Source organism: Cheilinus undulatus, linkage group 8 (genome assembly GCF_018320785.1).
Source record: "Cheilinus undulatus linkage group 8, ASM1832078v1, whole genome shotgun sequence".
NCBI classification, from domain to species: Eukaryota; Metazoa; Chordata; class Actinopteri; order Labriformes; family Labridae; genus Cheilinus; species Cheilinus undulatus.
Genome location: NC_054872.1, coordinates 50,064,174 through 50,080,154, shown reverse-complemented (window position 1 = coordinate 50,080,154; position 15,981 = coordinate 50,064,174). Strand labels below are relative to the sequence as shown.

Here is a 15,981-nt window from a genome sequence, read left to right as displayed (position 1 = left end):
ACTGATATAGTTTATGATGCTTAAAAAGATGCCAGGCCTTATGCACAGAGAAAACTGTTCACAAAAATGCTTATTGACCACATTTTTGAAATGCTTAGTCTAAATGGGGAATAATCTATATATTTCAACTAATTTTAGAAGTCTTTATGAGTAAAAATCAAATAGTTCGATACCTTTGTAACACAAAAAAAGTCCTGTACACCCATTATCAGGTAATTTCTTATTTTTAATGATTAAAAATGTCATGAAAGTCTTGTGCAGGATGTCAAAATTGCACAAATACACTGGCGAACGTGTTTTTGCAATTTGGATCAGGCATTCTCAATCTGCTCTGACCCTTTATCAGGTCATTTCTTATTTTTAATGATTTAAATGGCATGTAACCTCCTGCAGGATGTCAAAATTGCACAAAAACATTGGAAACTTTTGGAAAAATGGATGTAACTAGCGTCAAAACCATTGCTCATCACCACTCCTGCTTTTCCAAATGTGGCGAACGTATTTTTGCAATTTGGATCAGGCTCTCTCAGTCTACTCTGGCTGAATATCTGAGTTAAAATCACAACATTTCTATGCTTTTTGGTACCACTGATCATTAAAACAGTGGAGATTTGGACAACAGTGATTAACTAAATATGCAGAAATGTTTTTGTCCTATCGAGACAGCATGTAGGAGTTTGAGTCCAGTAAAAATCAAACAAATTCGAAATCCATTTGGTGCAATGGCAAACAAAATAGAAGCCCATGACATTAAATATAAGGCAGTTTTAAATGATCAAAAACTGCAAAACACATCCTGCAAACCTCTTAGTGTTGAAAATGCCAGTGTTTTTGCCCAGTCTGGACATCGTGCTTGATTCCAGTAAAAACCTGTCAAAATTTAAACCTATTTATGCCATTCTGAAACCCAAGATCAGGCTCTTTTGGTTTAGGTTATAAAAAAATTGCACACACACTCCTACACATTGGCTAAATTGTGCAAAAACATTTGAAACATTTCTGTATATGAAGGCTGAAGAAATGTACTTAAATCGCTGTTATCTTATAATTAAGGGAATTAAAAAAGCTAAATCTTCATGATCTTAAGTCTAATTTTTAACCAAGGGAAGAGAGCAATGTCCAAGTTGCACAAATACATTGGCAACATTTGGAGAAGTGTGTGGAGCTGGCGAGGAGTGAGGCTTTCTTTCACTCTTGGCTAGTTCCACCGTCTTTTTCTAAATGTTGCCAAAGTAATTCTGCAATTCGGACATTGATTGCTCTCTATGTTGGTAAAAATATGACTTGAGGGTGTTTATTTCTGTACTTTTGCTACCATCAATCATTGTAATACTGGTTAGTTAATGAAGGGTAAAGGAAATTTTGACGTATGATGTGGACATTGTGTAGGACTTTGATTTATCTTTTATACATTGGCACAACAAAAAGAAGGATTTGATGCCATAGACCAGGCGTTTTTGTTTTTGATTGTGGAAAAATTGCAGAAAACTCACAGTGCCAAAATTTTGCAAAACACTGGATATGTGTTTTTAATAAGATTACAAATGTTCTCTACTCTTCATCAATTATTTGAATGTTAGTAAAAGGATGTAAGCTGTCGAAGAATGAGGCTTTCCTTTGGCCTTTGCTGTTCAATTGACTTTTTGAAATGGTCACGAAACATGAAAGCAATTTAGAACTCGCAACATTTTTATTAAAAATGGCTGAAGATCATTGTATTTCTCATTTTATTGATGGTATTGATCATTAGAATAATGGAGATTTGGGTAACCTTTTATATACAGAGATGTTGCCAATGTTTTTGTCCAACCTGGACGTTGTGTCGGACTCTGATTCAAGTAAAACTCAAACCACACAGATATCTGTTTGATACCAGTGGTAACCTAAAGTAGAAATCTTCGACACCCAAGATTAAGAATTTTTCGGTTTTGAAGAAAAAATACGAAATTGTCTGAACTGTGCAAAAACATTGTAAACAGTTCTGCATATTCATGCTGGCAAAATATTTCCTACTCTCCATTATTCTAATGTTCGTGTCATCAAAAAGTAGGGAAAACTGGCGAAGACTGAGGCTTGGCGTTTATCTTTCACCAGTGCCAAACGTTGCCAAACGTTGCCAAGGTATTTGTGTAATTCAGAACTTGATTGTTCTCTTCTTTATTAAAGATTTGACTGAAGGACATTACATTTCAGGTGTTTTGAGACTGTTGATCATTTGAATCAGGGAGATTCAGACAAGAGTAGAGAACATTAAGACAACCTGAATAAATACAGAAATGTTGCCAACATTTGTGACCAATGTAGACAGTATAGGAGTCTGATGTTAGGGATGTTTTGAGTCCTAGCAGTGTTAATTTTGGCAGCTATTTTTAATTTTAGTCTTAGTCTTTAGACAAAATGTCTTTTAGTTTTAGTCCCATTTTAGTCATTTCTATCCCTTTTTAGTTTTAGTCTAGTTTTAGCCCATAAAAAATCCTCACATTTTAGTTTTTACTTTTAGTCCAAGCATTTATTTTCTTGCCTAAATCTGGTACCAAATCATGGTAGTGTGTTCTCTGCACCCTGCCAAACCTGGGGTCCCTGCTCTCTACAGCTGAGAGGTGCATTGTTTTTTGACAGATTTACCCAAAGTGGAGAAATATGACAGTTTTTGAATGTCCGACAAAAACTAAGTTACATTCTAATCTAAATTTAGTTATCTTGATGAAACTATATTTAGTTTTAGTCAGTTTTAGTCATCACAGATCTGTTCTGTTAGTCTTAGTCTAGTTTTTGTCATGGAAAAAAGGCTGTTGACGAATAGTTTTAATCATAGTTTAAATCAACAACATGAACACTGAGTCCTAGACAACAAATATGGGGAAACTTTAATCATTACTGAAACAAAAATGGAATCAAGCTCTTGCTCGCTCTAGTAGTTTTGTAGTTTCTACAAAAAATTGTCAACATTTTTGCATGTTTAGTTTGTCAATTATTCTATACTCTTAAATACAATGGCTTCAAAAAGATCCAGTATTTTAAAGACCGATGGGTTCAAACAAACACTGATTATCTTCCATTATATTTTAAAGAAACATCAAGAGTACTGAATAATTTGCACTAATACGTTGCCAAAGTTAGTCAACAATAATTCTCTCCTTTGGTGTGAAATTTGACTGAATATCATTACATTTATTGACCTGTTGATGCATTATAAAAATTGAAGATTTGGTCAAGAGTAGAGATTATTCTGGTAATGCTAATATATAGAGAAATGTTGCCAACGTTTTTGTCCAATGCAGACAGTTTAGGAGTTTGATGTTTGCAATATTCTGGGTCCTAGACTACAAATATGGGGAATTTTTAATCATTATTGAAACAAAAATGGAATCAAGCTCTTGCACGCTCTTTAATTTGTTTGTACATAAAATTGTCAACATTTTTGCGTATTGAGTTTGTCATTTATTCTATACTCTTAAATACAATGTGCTTCAAAAATATCAAAGACCAATGGGTTAAAAAAAAAACACAAAACCAGAGAAATGTTGCCAACATTTTTGTCCAATGTAAACGGTGTTTGATTGGAAAATCCAACAACTTTGATATGTTTTTGACATGAGGCAGCAAAAATAAAATTATAGACATGCAAATTGTTTTTTTTTTTTATAAAAGTGCAGGCACATTGCTACAAAGTGACTAAACTACATAAATCTGTTTTATCTAATCAAAATTGTACAAAAACATTGTCACGGCTTCTTTAAGTGGAGTTTGCCAAATGTTCTGTTCTCTTAAAATCTCATTTTTATGACTGGTGGATTTGAAAATGGCAGAAGTGTCATGATCTTCAGTCTTACTTAAAGAGAATAAGTTTTGATTAAATTGCACAAAAATGTTGGCAACATTCAGGAGAGTGGGTTGAACAGGAGATGAATGCGGCTTTCCAGTTTCATCCATGTTTCTGAATGTTGCGCATTTATATTTTTGCAATCGAGACGGATTGCAGGTATTTAGTTGTAGATTTTTAGAAGGCAAAATTGCTGATATTTCATTCTAGGATGTGTTTTTGTTGCTGTGGATCAAGCAGGTGTTCCTTTTTTATCAGAATCATGCTGCAGTTTATAATTCTGGTATTTTGACCAGAAAAAGAAAAATCAAGATGTGATTTTTGCTCCACATCGCCCAACCCTACTGTAAACAAGCACCTATCTTCATCCAGATCCTTCCTTCAAGTACCAACACCTGCGTCTACGAGCCCCTCAGCCTGAAGCTAACGTAGCACAATGTGGCCAGCTTGCTTACTTCAATATTCCCTGGCAGGTGGAGTCCATATCTCACAGGTTAAGCCACACGGTTCGTGAACCCGTCCATTCAAAGAAATCAACAAAGAAAGCTGACTAATCGCTGAACAGAGCGCGCTGTCTGATTGTGATAATACTGGGAGCGGAGCAGAAAGGATCCTCCATTAGCCAGCCGAGGAGGGAGCCAGCTTTTGTCTCTGGGTGTCAGTAGGGGAAGGCTACGAGTGAAATTGGAATAAGGTGGTAAAAACAGGGTCGACTTGGAGTGTGAGAGAGTTGGGGTGGGTAAGCTGGGAGGGGAAGGACTACAGGGGTGGGGTACTGCTGAATGGTGGCAAACCTCTCCTAATTGGCACTTGACATTTTTTTGCCATTGGCACTGGAGTGGGCCAGCTTTCAAGCCCTCTCCGGGTCCTTGTTGGAAAAGTGCCTTATGCAAATATGTGGAATGGGCTCTATTGTGAAGCCTCTGATATTAACAGCTCACGCAACAATGAAATTGTGTGCTCACTGTGGACTCGTAGGTGTGTGAGAGAGAGCTAGACAATGGCAGCGGGAGCAGCTTCAGTCTGAACAGACCCTCCATCGGATGCTTTGCCAAGTCATTTCAGCAGAATGGGCTTTTTTTCTGAGGGCCGAGGCTCTCGGTAAAAGCTTTATTAACGACTGAAACAAACAAATGCATGCTCTGTTTTGCTCTGGCTCTGAAAGTGTCTCTGTTTATTCTGCTGCTGAATGGCTCGATTTATTGTGGTTGAAAATACCGAGATAGAAAAGGCTTCACTCATTCTCTTTGAAAGATACTTCCCCTCTTAAAACATCACTGTCTCACTTCTAAATGTGAAAATGTATTCATGCCTCAGCGCTGTGCCGCGCTCCCTCTGATTTCTCTTTCTTCCTCTGTGTGCCCGCATTGTTTACCCTTAACTTGCTCCCTTGGGTGAGCACTGCTCGAGATCTAAAGATATCCGCAGATTCCCTTTGGAGAAAACTTGGCAAATCAGTGGAGAAATGTTGCAAATAGCGAGCTGCTTTTTCAAAAGCAGTGACAATGATAAGAGGCCGGTGTTAGACAGCTAGGCCAAACAACCTCGCGACTACAACTTCCAAACTGACAAGGTCTGAAGGATTCTTGTCGTCTAAGAGCACAAAGCAAATTTCATCTTTATCTCCGACAACTGGGAGCAGACGGAGCGCCGGGTCAGCCGCCCCCCGTGTGGTCCGAGCACGGTACACCTGTTACTGCCAAGTTGCCAAACTTAATCTCCTTTGTCTGGGGAGGCCCGTTGACTTTTGTAAGATACATTCATGTCCCTGTGGGGGGAGAGGGAATGCGGAAAAATAACAGGGTCTGGCCTTCTTCTACAGCCCAACAGTGAAGCCATTTTCCTAACCCGGTTGGTGTGTTCCGTCGAGAGAAAGAGAGGCAGAGAAAAGAGGGCAAGAATCACTGGGTCTTATTCACAAAACTGTCTGGCTGCTCGGACCCGGCAGGGGTGAAAGGGAGGCAAAGGGGTGCATTGTCCCTCAGTGACAAGTGGACTAGCTCTATTGACTGTAAAGTCTACTGGTGGGGGGGCAAGTAGGACCCGACCACAATGGCTGTTTTTCTATTTGACACTTGGAGTCTAAATCTGCTTGCCTAGTGCGTGAAAGCTAAGACAAACCCTCCTCCTCCTCCTCCATCCTTTCTCTCCGTGCTCCCTTTCTATTTCAGACTCCGCCATGGGACACAGAAAGAGGGAGAGCAAAGGCCCTGAGGTGGTTTTTAGGGATCTCTGTGCCACTTTCAGGCAGGCAGAAGCGAAGATGCTCTCTCCATCGCTGACTGTGGAGTGTTAGCGATATAACTGTGCCACACACGGAGCCAGCAGCACAAAGCATTTGCACTATGACATGAGTCTCCCAGGGCACTGCTTAGGGTACAAACACACAATCTGTCCAAGACTTCAGCTCCCATTTAGCCTCAGAGCTGAAACCAGGGCTGGGCGACAAGGGCCAGGAATCATGTCTCTGTGCTTTAGAGCTACACAGTTTCTATCTGGGCATTTCTTTTGTAAAGGAACAGACAAATGGATGTCGCAGTAACCAAATAAGCAACTTTGATCGTGTCTACCGAGCATTCTTGCACCCTTTGCACTCCTTGCAACCATACCATTCATGCATAACTTTTATATTAGTTAAATTATCAAACATGAGTTTGTGCATATTCAATTTTACATTATTTCTTAATTTTATTGTCATATTTACTGTGACTAGAGTCAGATTCCTTATTGCATAAGCATACTTGGCCTATAAAGCTAATTCTGATCCTGATTGTAAATCTGGTATCTCTCTAGTACAAGTCAAAGCATACTGAAAACTGTTTGATACCACAGCAGCAAAAGTAGAAGTCAAACACAACTAAAATTTTCCTGTCCACTTACCAAAAATTGGGTGCAAACTCTTAGACCAGTGTTACTCAACCAAAGAGCCAAATTGCTGAAAAATACATTTGCAAGAGCCACAAGCTAAGTGGTGAAAAGTAGAAAAAGGGCTTGAAGTAGCGATAAAAATAAGTTAAAGGTGGCAAAAGTGGTCAAAATGCAGCAAACACTGGGAGAAAAGTGGTAAAAAAAAAAAGGGCAGAATATGGCAGAAATGGGTGGGAAGTGACCAAAAAACAAGTTAAAGGTGGCAAAAATCCAAAAAAAGGTAGGAAAGTGGACAAAAAAAAAGTGGCATTTAATTGAAAAAGGCAGCTTATATGGGTGGGAAGTGGCAAAAATAGGCAAAAAGGGGCGAACACTGAGGGAAAAGTGGCAAAAAAGGGGTGAAAGTGGCAAAAATAGGTGAGACATGGCAAACAAAATGAGTTAGAAGTGGCAAAAATGGTCTAAAGGGGGCAAAAAATGAGTTAAAAGTGACTCAAATGGGCAAAAATCAGAAAAAAAGGTGGATAAATGGGAATTAAGTGGAATTTTACTGCAAAAAGCAGCTTAAATGTGAGAGAAGTGGCAAAAATAGGCAAGAAAAAGCAAAAAGCAAGATAAAAGTGTCAAAAATGGATGAGAAGTGACAAAAAATACGTGCCAAAAATGGGGAGAAAAAAGTGGCAAAAAAGGGCAGAAAGTGGCAAAAACATGCCAAAAAAAGTGAGTGAAAATCAGTGAAAAGGTAGGAAAATTGGCAAAACACATCAAAGAGTGATAAAATGGTAAATGGGTGATAATTAATTGCAAAAGGCAGCTTAAGTGGCAAAAAGGGCAAAAAAGGGGCAAAAATTGCAAAAAGCGAACTAGTGTCAAAAAGAAGTGGCAAAAATGGAAATAATGTTTCAAATTAAGACATAAAAGAGCCACAAATCATCACAAAAGAGCCACACATTGAGTATCACTGTCTTACACAATGTCTAAATTGCATGCAAACTCTTAAAAAATGACTAAATTGCATGCAAACATGGGTAACATTTGGCAAAGTTGGCAGAGCTGGTGAGAAAAGCCTCCCGCCATGCCAGTTCCACCCATTTTGCCAAATGTTGCCAACATATTTGTGCAATTTAGACATTGCTCTCTCTATGAAAGAAACTGCATGAGCTTCTGACTGAATACCATGCAGTTCTGTCCTTTTTGATACCAAAATAATGGAGATTTTTAAAAACTTTTTTTAAACACGTGGTATTAGGGAGTATGAAACATTTTATTAACCCAAATATACGGACATAATGGGAATGTTTTTGTACAGTTTAGCTCATGTGCAGGACTTTCACCTCAGTTTTCTAACATTAAAACAGAAAAAGTCCAATGTTGGGAATCCAGGATTTCTAATTGCACTGCAGTGGTATCAAATGAATAAATAAAAGAAACTTTCCATATTGATTACACTGTGGTGAGTAAGAATATTGCTGTTAATGGTTCTTACAGTAATCAATATTTTTACCAAGCAGGCCTGACATAATCAGCCTCACCATAAACAATGATATCCTTCCTATATAGAATTGATATATCTTTAAAAATAGATATATTGCCCAAATGCACATGTAAAAAATGCCAAAAGTGTTTGACGTATCTTTACCATACCTAAAATCTGCACACCCTGCACGTGTTAAATATTAAATTGGCACCTGCATGGATAAACAAGCGCACCATTCACGTATCATTAACTGTTACAGAACAAAGCCGAGCCAAAAGGGCCGTTTTTAGTCAGTTGGAGGCCGTGGGCAACGACAAATACAAGACCCTTCACCATTTGGCCAAAAGCAATCACAGTGAGCAGACAGAATATTTTGGAGCATTTGTTTTCCAGTACCAAAGCTAGAGAGGTCAAAGACTTACTCCAATGTGAGAGATAAATTCCCAAATAGCCAACAGTATCTCTTAAAAGAGCAACATGACTCACACTTAGCACATCATAATATCATTCTTCTGCCCCATTTCCGACTTTTTTTCACTTATTGCATGCCGTTTCACGTCTACAGGGATCTACATGCCTATCATTAGCTTGACATGAAGACATCTTGGTTCTTTTTTAGGTCAGGAGTCCTCCTTTGGACTCTTTTTGGATAGTCAAAACCTTGTTTAGATGATATTTTATTCCCTCTTGTCCCTATTTAGAGTCAAAATACACACCTTAATCATTGAAAGCAATCTTAGATGTACAGTGTATCTCATATTTGATGCACACCTGAAGTGACTACATCTAAGGCCCCTCGGAGGAAAAGGCCCCAGGCATTTGCCTAATGCTTAAACTTCCTATGCATGTCAAGCTTGGAGCAATGGCACAACGCAGAACCAAAAATCTTATGATCCAAGAAGACGACATCTCTGTCTGTCACTTCCTGTCAAAACCCTCGTCCCTCTTCTTTTCTAGCTTAGCCCAGGGCTCAAATGTCACACTCTGCACCTGCAATGCAGCAGGCAGGCAGGCAGGCAGGCACAACTGCAGGGCTTGAAAAGATTGACATTGTGAGTTCAGGTTGGCACACAAGCTTTTAGGAATCTCTCTTCAGCCTTGTCAAATTTGCTGAATATATCCAAAGCCGAAGGTGATGTTTGGGACAGCAAACTGCCATGAGGAATATGTATTCCAGTTGGAGTTCACTGCTAGCCGTGCAGCTCCAAAGCCTTGAGACCTTGGGAACAATCCTTAGTGGCCTCTCCCAGCAGGAGTGACCCTCTAGCTTTGATGGGCAGAAAAGAAATCACACCTTCAATCAGCCATCAGAGGCCTCGAGGTTGAAGATCTGATTGACCAATTACTCCTCACCATGAGCCCGGTGCAGAGAACCTCCAGGCTCAGATTGTTCTCCGTCTCCTGCTCATGGATCTCGTCACTGGGGGCACTTTCTGCTTGATTGCCCCTCGACCACTCCCCCCCCTCGCCTTGCCTTGTGCGCACACAGCAGCATTCAGAGGTATCCCATCAGGCCTTTCCACATGGCAGCGCCTCCTGCAATGGAGGCTTTGCCACGGCCCATTCACGACCAAGCCAACTGTCACGTCAAATCAAACAACAGCCAGGACCCCAAATCAAACATCTTTTCATGCAAAGGGAGAAAGGAGTAGGTGGGAAGGAGGGGGAAAAAAAATCAACAACGGCTAACTTAACAAAATTGGCCTCAAACAAATTCTTGTCTTAGGTGCCGGCGGGGAGTTGGGAGCCCGGATTAACTCGGAGGGAGCATTCTTAACTCACACAATCCCATCCAAGTCAGAACATATGTATAATTCATAGCACCGTATGCAGCTCCTATGATATAAAGGGCCCACATTCTTCCCCTATTGCATGTTCTCTTAATGCCAAAGATGCGAGTGCCAAAGCTGGACATGAATAGAGCATTGAGTAAACCGGCTACCAAACTTATTAGCCAATACCGACTTGTTAAACTGCTTGTCAAAGTCCACCCATGGGTCTTTTTCTGCAAGCCTGTCACTCCTGGCCATGTGATACTATGGCTAAGCCCCTGCATGCAGCCCCACACACAAGGATCATGGGGCTTATTAGATTAAAAGTGATCCTGTTGCACCATCCGTACAGCTATGGATCACTGCCACTGGCTGCAGGGAGCCGTGGGGATTCTGAATGGCCATGTCCCGTTTATTTTATGTTGCCCTGCATTTCTTGTTAGTGATGGGTTAAAACTGCACATATAGACAATACCTTAGAATAATATTAGCGCTATCTAACGGCTTTGACACACACAGGTCCTACCTTTTTGAAAGTTTGGCTCCAATCTCCTTCTAAATCCATCCGCTTTCTTCTCTCGTGTTCCAGCTCTTGCGTTTTCTTGAAGGAAGTTGGGGTCTTGATGCCTTTTCAGGAGTGTAATGGGATTCTTGTTACTTTCGGTTATCTAGCTTTATGAAGAATGTACATCACTCATACAGCTAGATAACCAAAGATAACAACCAACCCCTAAGGCTACCCATCCTCTCAAGCTGCAGGCGGCGTGACATGGGCCGAGCTCTGACCTAAAAGCAGATGGAAAGTTACTGATAAAACCTGCCTCTGTCTTTTAGATTTGACATACTTGTGTGATAACACACCGACCAAAGAAGGGGTTAAAAACCGTGTTAACTACGCAAACACTGAGCAAAAATCGAACAGCAGTCAACGCCAGCTCTGAACAAAGAGTGTGCTCTCCTGGCTTGGGGCCTTGTTTCCTCACTCAACCTAAAGCGGCCCTTAAATGTCCCAACCATTCATTTTGTGACGTCACCGAGTGGCCCCTTATCCCCGCCTTGAACCACTTGGCCAATCAGAACCCTCTCTCTGTAAACAGAAGGCTTCGATTGGCCCTTGAGTAATGCCTCTTTTGCAAAAACTCCCCAAAGTCAAACAATCAGTACAATAGAAAAAAGAAAAATGTACATAAGTTCCTAAACCAGTCCAAACCAGCCGTGGCGCCATCTTTCCCTTCCTCGGCCCAGTGCCCGCTCCTATGGCGCATCCACCCTCACACGCTGGCTCTCTCCATAGGAGGGTGATGGCTTCAAACGCCACCCCCCACAACGGCCCAAATGCATTTTTAAATTAAAAGATCCTGACTGTTTGACTATGAAAGAAGCTGGTTTGTCTTCATTTACATTATCTGATGTTAAAGTACACAGTTCAAGCAAAGAGAGCAGGAGTTTTGGGATGTTAGCACATGCATGTAAAGGCAAAATCTCCTTGCATGTCCACTCAAATAAAAACACATGCTCAGTCAGCCTCAGTGCATATCTAAAACATCCAAATGTGTCAGGAAAAACACAGCGAATCACACATGTAACGCTTCTTCACATGTGCAGGAGACAATGCTGCACACATACACCTCTCACATGCCGTGGTAGCACATGGCACAAGGCCCCTTCTAATTAAAGCTGCTCTGTGTGCCCAGATCCCTGTTGTGGCAGGCTCCACCCCCGCCAACACCACCGCCACCAAGAAAAGCTCTTCTAACGGAAAGCAGAGGGGAAGATGGAGAGATATTAAGAGAGAGAGGGGCGAGGCGCGGAATATTCTCGGCCTCTTTCCCCAAACCTGAACACGACAAGACGTTAGCAAAGACAGCTACATCCATGTTGGCAAAATCCCACCGGCATTGTTCTCTCTCCAGGTTACAGTAAGCACCTTGTCTTCTTCTACTGTCTCAATTAAAGCTGGCTTTCCTTTTTTTTTTAAATAAAGGTGTTCAGAAGGCTGCCACCGTGGCACAGATCTTCGTCAAGGTGCTTTGTTTGGATCCACAAGGACAAAGCGAGGCCCTTAAGCTGTCTCACATGTTCACAGCCCTGATGTAGGAACTTTCATGTTTTTATAAATTATAACAGGATACAACATGCATGATCACAAACATGCAAACAGCAGCAGTTTTCAAAAAAGAGATGGAAAAGGAGGTTAGATCATTTATAATAAGTGCACAGCAGACTATTTAAAGGTTTTTTTATTTATTTCTCATTATAAATAATCCTGCCATAATTTTCCATGTTTTTGATTCTTATTTTTATTATTTTTTAAATTATTTTAAAGTGGGATAATGTCCAGCAAAATTTTAAAAATCGTTATTGTTGTTCTCTAATCTCTAAAATATTTTTTAGCTTGCATTTTTCAAAGAAAACAATTATCCCCCTTTGTATTATGACTAATTCATCATAATATAATTTTGCTTTGGAATGCTGCAGTATCACATTAACATTTTTAATCGCTGCAGACTTATGCTGTGAGCTTTATGACTCGTTTTAAGATCATCTATATTTCCACCATTTCAAAGCTGGATAAAGAGAAAGATAATTACATGCAGATTGCACTTATTCCCCCTATTATCATTAATAGTCCCTTTCATTAACACAGCCTTATTCTCGACTCTGCTGCTCTTATATAATTTTAATAAATTGAAACAATTTCAATATGTTTCTTCAGGGTTTAAATCACCAAAATGTGCGCCTTTCATGATGCGTTTAACCCGGGAAATTATTCACGCCATGAATTCAGTTTAATTGTTGCTTCTGGAGATTTAAAGTTTTCTTACGAAAGTTTTAAAGAGACTCGTAATTTTCTTCCACTCACCAGTTAAATAATAAAAAAAGAAAGACTTTAAGGCGAGCTGCAGGTTCTTTCTCTCCACTGTTCAAACAAAAACAGCAAGGCTTTGCTATTGGCCAAATGTGTGCATGACGTCAAAACTCCGGCTCCTCTAATTGGAAATAATTTATTCCAAGGTGCAGAGCTGATTAGGAAGAAATTGATTCCTATTATGAAGCCTCATTGCCTATCATATGATTTAAACCACGCCATTTTATACAGTGGATTCTGTGTTTTAAGACAATTACGCACGACTTTTACGCACGACGTGAAGTCTTTTACGCACGCCTTAAACTGAAATAAAAAGGTTCATTTGTGGATTTTTGGGCACGGAAACACGGAGTTCATGTTTGAAGAATACACTCACACCACACACACACACACACACACACACACACACAGTCTTCACAGCCACACTGGTGTGTGAGCAGAGAATTAGCTGAACATGACGGCGTGTGTAAATCATTAACAAAAGGTTCAGGATGAATTGCTTGAAATTTAAATCAAAATTCAAGCGTGATTTTAAGTTTGATTGTGGTTGGTTTATTATTATATTTATGTCGATTTAGGCACAGTCATTCTTGTGAATGTATTTCAGTTTAAAACTTAATTGTCTGACTTTAAATCAGTGCACATTAAGAGGATAAACTATTCTTATTTTATGATTATTATCTATCCAAATATAAACTATATATGCGCCTTAATCCAGCTCTAAATTTCCACCTCTGCAGGTCATTCAGTGGTGTGACATAGGAGCAGGTACCTACAGATAGTCACGTGTTGTGAGGCCGCTGAATGTCTCTCCAGGGAACCCTGGAATAAAGAGACGATCATTTTATTCTTCAAATGGACTTCGCAGCACCGAGGGGCCAAATTGGCCCAACTGGCATTTTGCTGAAGCCCTCCATAGGAGTAAAGACAGTCAATGAAGCGCATTTTGCTCCCACAATGAAACATGTTTCATAAACAGAAAAAGGTGATGATGGCTGTGAAAAGGCGCAGGATTAGTTCGTTTATAAAGTCGTCCTAATAACATAATGTAAAAAATTCCCCTTTTATGCGGGAACATTATGGAATAATGCAGGAAAATTGCCGTTTTAAAACACACTGCGAATGCACAAACAAGTCTGCCTTTCTTTAAAACTAGCTGAAGCATCAAATTAAACATAACCACCACATTTGTGTAACCCAGTTTAAGAATATTTAATCCAGATTTAAAATAAGCCTATTTCTTCTGCACACGTCCCTTTCCATTTCCACATCCATCCTCTCCTCATACGTTGACCCCCATACACTCTCATGTTCATCATGTGAAACGTTGCATAATCCCAGTTTTTTTTATTTTTTGGCTTAAAACTGCCCTCAAAGCTCCAACAGTCACAGATTTCTCCCCCGGTGCGTCCGCGGGGCGCACACGTGTTCTCGGCACAGGCCTCGTAGTCCGCGCACACGTGTGGACTGGATATTTTTTGGCCTTGTGATCCCTTTATCCGCCAGCTATGGGTGTGAACGCCACCACTTTGTCTTATTACGCATGCATTGTAGGCCTGTAATCCTCATATCTGAGCCACATGGCCACAGCGAGGCTTAATTTGGACTAGAAAGAAAAGGCAGGTTTTGTCCCCTGTACGGTGATCATGTCACATTGGTGGCAGGTTTTGGTGCCAGACTGGCACCCGGTTAGAAGTGACCCTGCTAAGTGCCTGGAGGTGTGTGAATGAGGAATGAAAACTCAGGTCTGGGAGCGCCTTTTTGGCCTTTGTGGCTCCGTGAATGGCGCATAAGAAGCAAGTGCACAATGCGTCGTTGAGGCAGAGAAACAAAAAGAGTTCTCCCTGAAAAAGGAGCCAGAAGCTCGTCTAATTACAAGTTTCTTTCTGGCATCACTGAGGCAGAGAGCAGGTTTGTTTCTGCATGTTCATGTGTGACCTTTCACTCTGCATGCACACTGCTACACTTCAATTATTATAAATGAATAATCCAAGTTACCCAATCAAGCCTTACTGTGGTTTAAATTTAAACTAGAGCTTTAAATAAGAGGCCAAATGTTCATTTTTGTGCTGCGTAATGTTTCCACGTCTAAACAGCCGCTGTTCTGGATCAAATATGCATCCATACTCTACATTCTCACAGCATCAAGACAGAAAAAGACACAAAATCAGGAATGTTATGAAATGTGGAGCTGAGGACTTGATATTCACCCTCGTGCTGCTGTAACATCCACGCGCATCCTGCTCCGTTAAACGTGCAGCTAAGCAAACGCGGACGCAAACGCGTTTTTCCTCACATTTCTACGCCCGCACTCCTCACCTCTCCTTTTCTCCTAAGAAAACACAGATTGTGCTTCATACTCACGCCGTCGTCTGCGCGTCTCTGCAGCGTCCTCTCTCCAGCAGCAGCAGCGAGCGGCTCGGCAGATGGAGACAGAGTGAGCTGCTGGAGGCTGGAGCGCTCAGTCTTCATGGCTGCGGCTGCCCGTGACGTCTCTCTGGCTCCGTCCATTCAGCTTCCCTCGGACGGGTTTTCCCCCCAGTTTTTATTATCATCCCCATTATTTCGCGCGGAGGTGGATCTCGCCTCTCTCTCTCTCTCCCCTCCACCTCCTCCTCCTCCTCTTCTCTCTACCCCGCGTCCTCCCTCACGCTCGCCATCCCTCGCTGTCAGATGCAATATGAACTTAAACATGCCTGCTCTAAAAACATATACCGCCACCAAGACCCTCCCCTTTATGACACGATGCAGGTCTGCTTTTTTGTCTCCACCCTCTCAGATATGAAGCGGACGTGGTGGAGGAGCAGCGTGGATGGATGCTCAAGTTCTCTGCTCTCATGGATCACAATCACGCCAATTAATGCGCACTGGACGTGGTGCATTTCTTCATTTTTACCCGGGACTAAACTGAAAACACTGACTTTTATTCTCTCAATCACAGTCTGATGAGAGGGCTCATAATTAATGTTCTAATTAGTGGTAATAGGGGAGACTGGGGTTGGTTGTCACACTTCAATTCCTCCTACACTGGACTCCTACATCAGAAGAAGTCCCTGCAGTCAAATGGGATCACTTTCATTCTTGTACCCTATTTTAAAAGACTGTTTTAACCATTAAAGACCCCTGACCCCACAGTTCAGGGCTGGTTGCTCTTTAAGTTATCAATAAGGTT

The 15,981-nt window shown here is 40.9% G+C and overlaps 1 long non-coding RNA gene across 1 annotated transcript in view; it reads right to left on the bottom strand.

Annotated features, from left to right (window-relative positions):
• Positions 1–15,432, bottom strand: part of LOC121514024 — a 31,278-nt gene extending 15,846 nt beyond the window's left edge. Inside the window, exons 1-2 of the long non-coding RNA XR_005992245.1 lie at positions 15,174–15,432; positions 10,467–10,726 (exon numbers count right to left, since the gene is read on the bottom strand). This is a non-coding gene — a long non-coding RNA (uncharacterized LOC121514024). The remainder of the gene's footprint in view (positions 1–10,466; positions 10,727–15,173) is intronic.
• Positions 15,433–15,981: the final 549 nt, after the last annotated feature.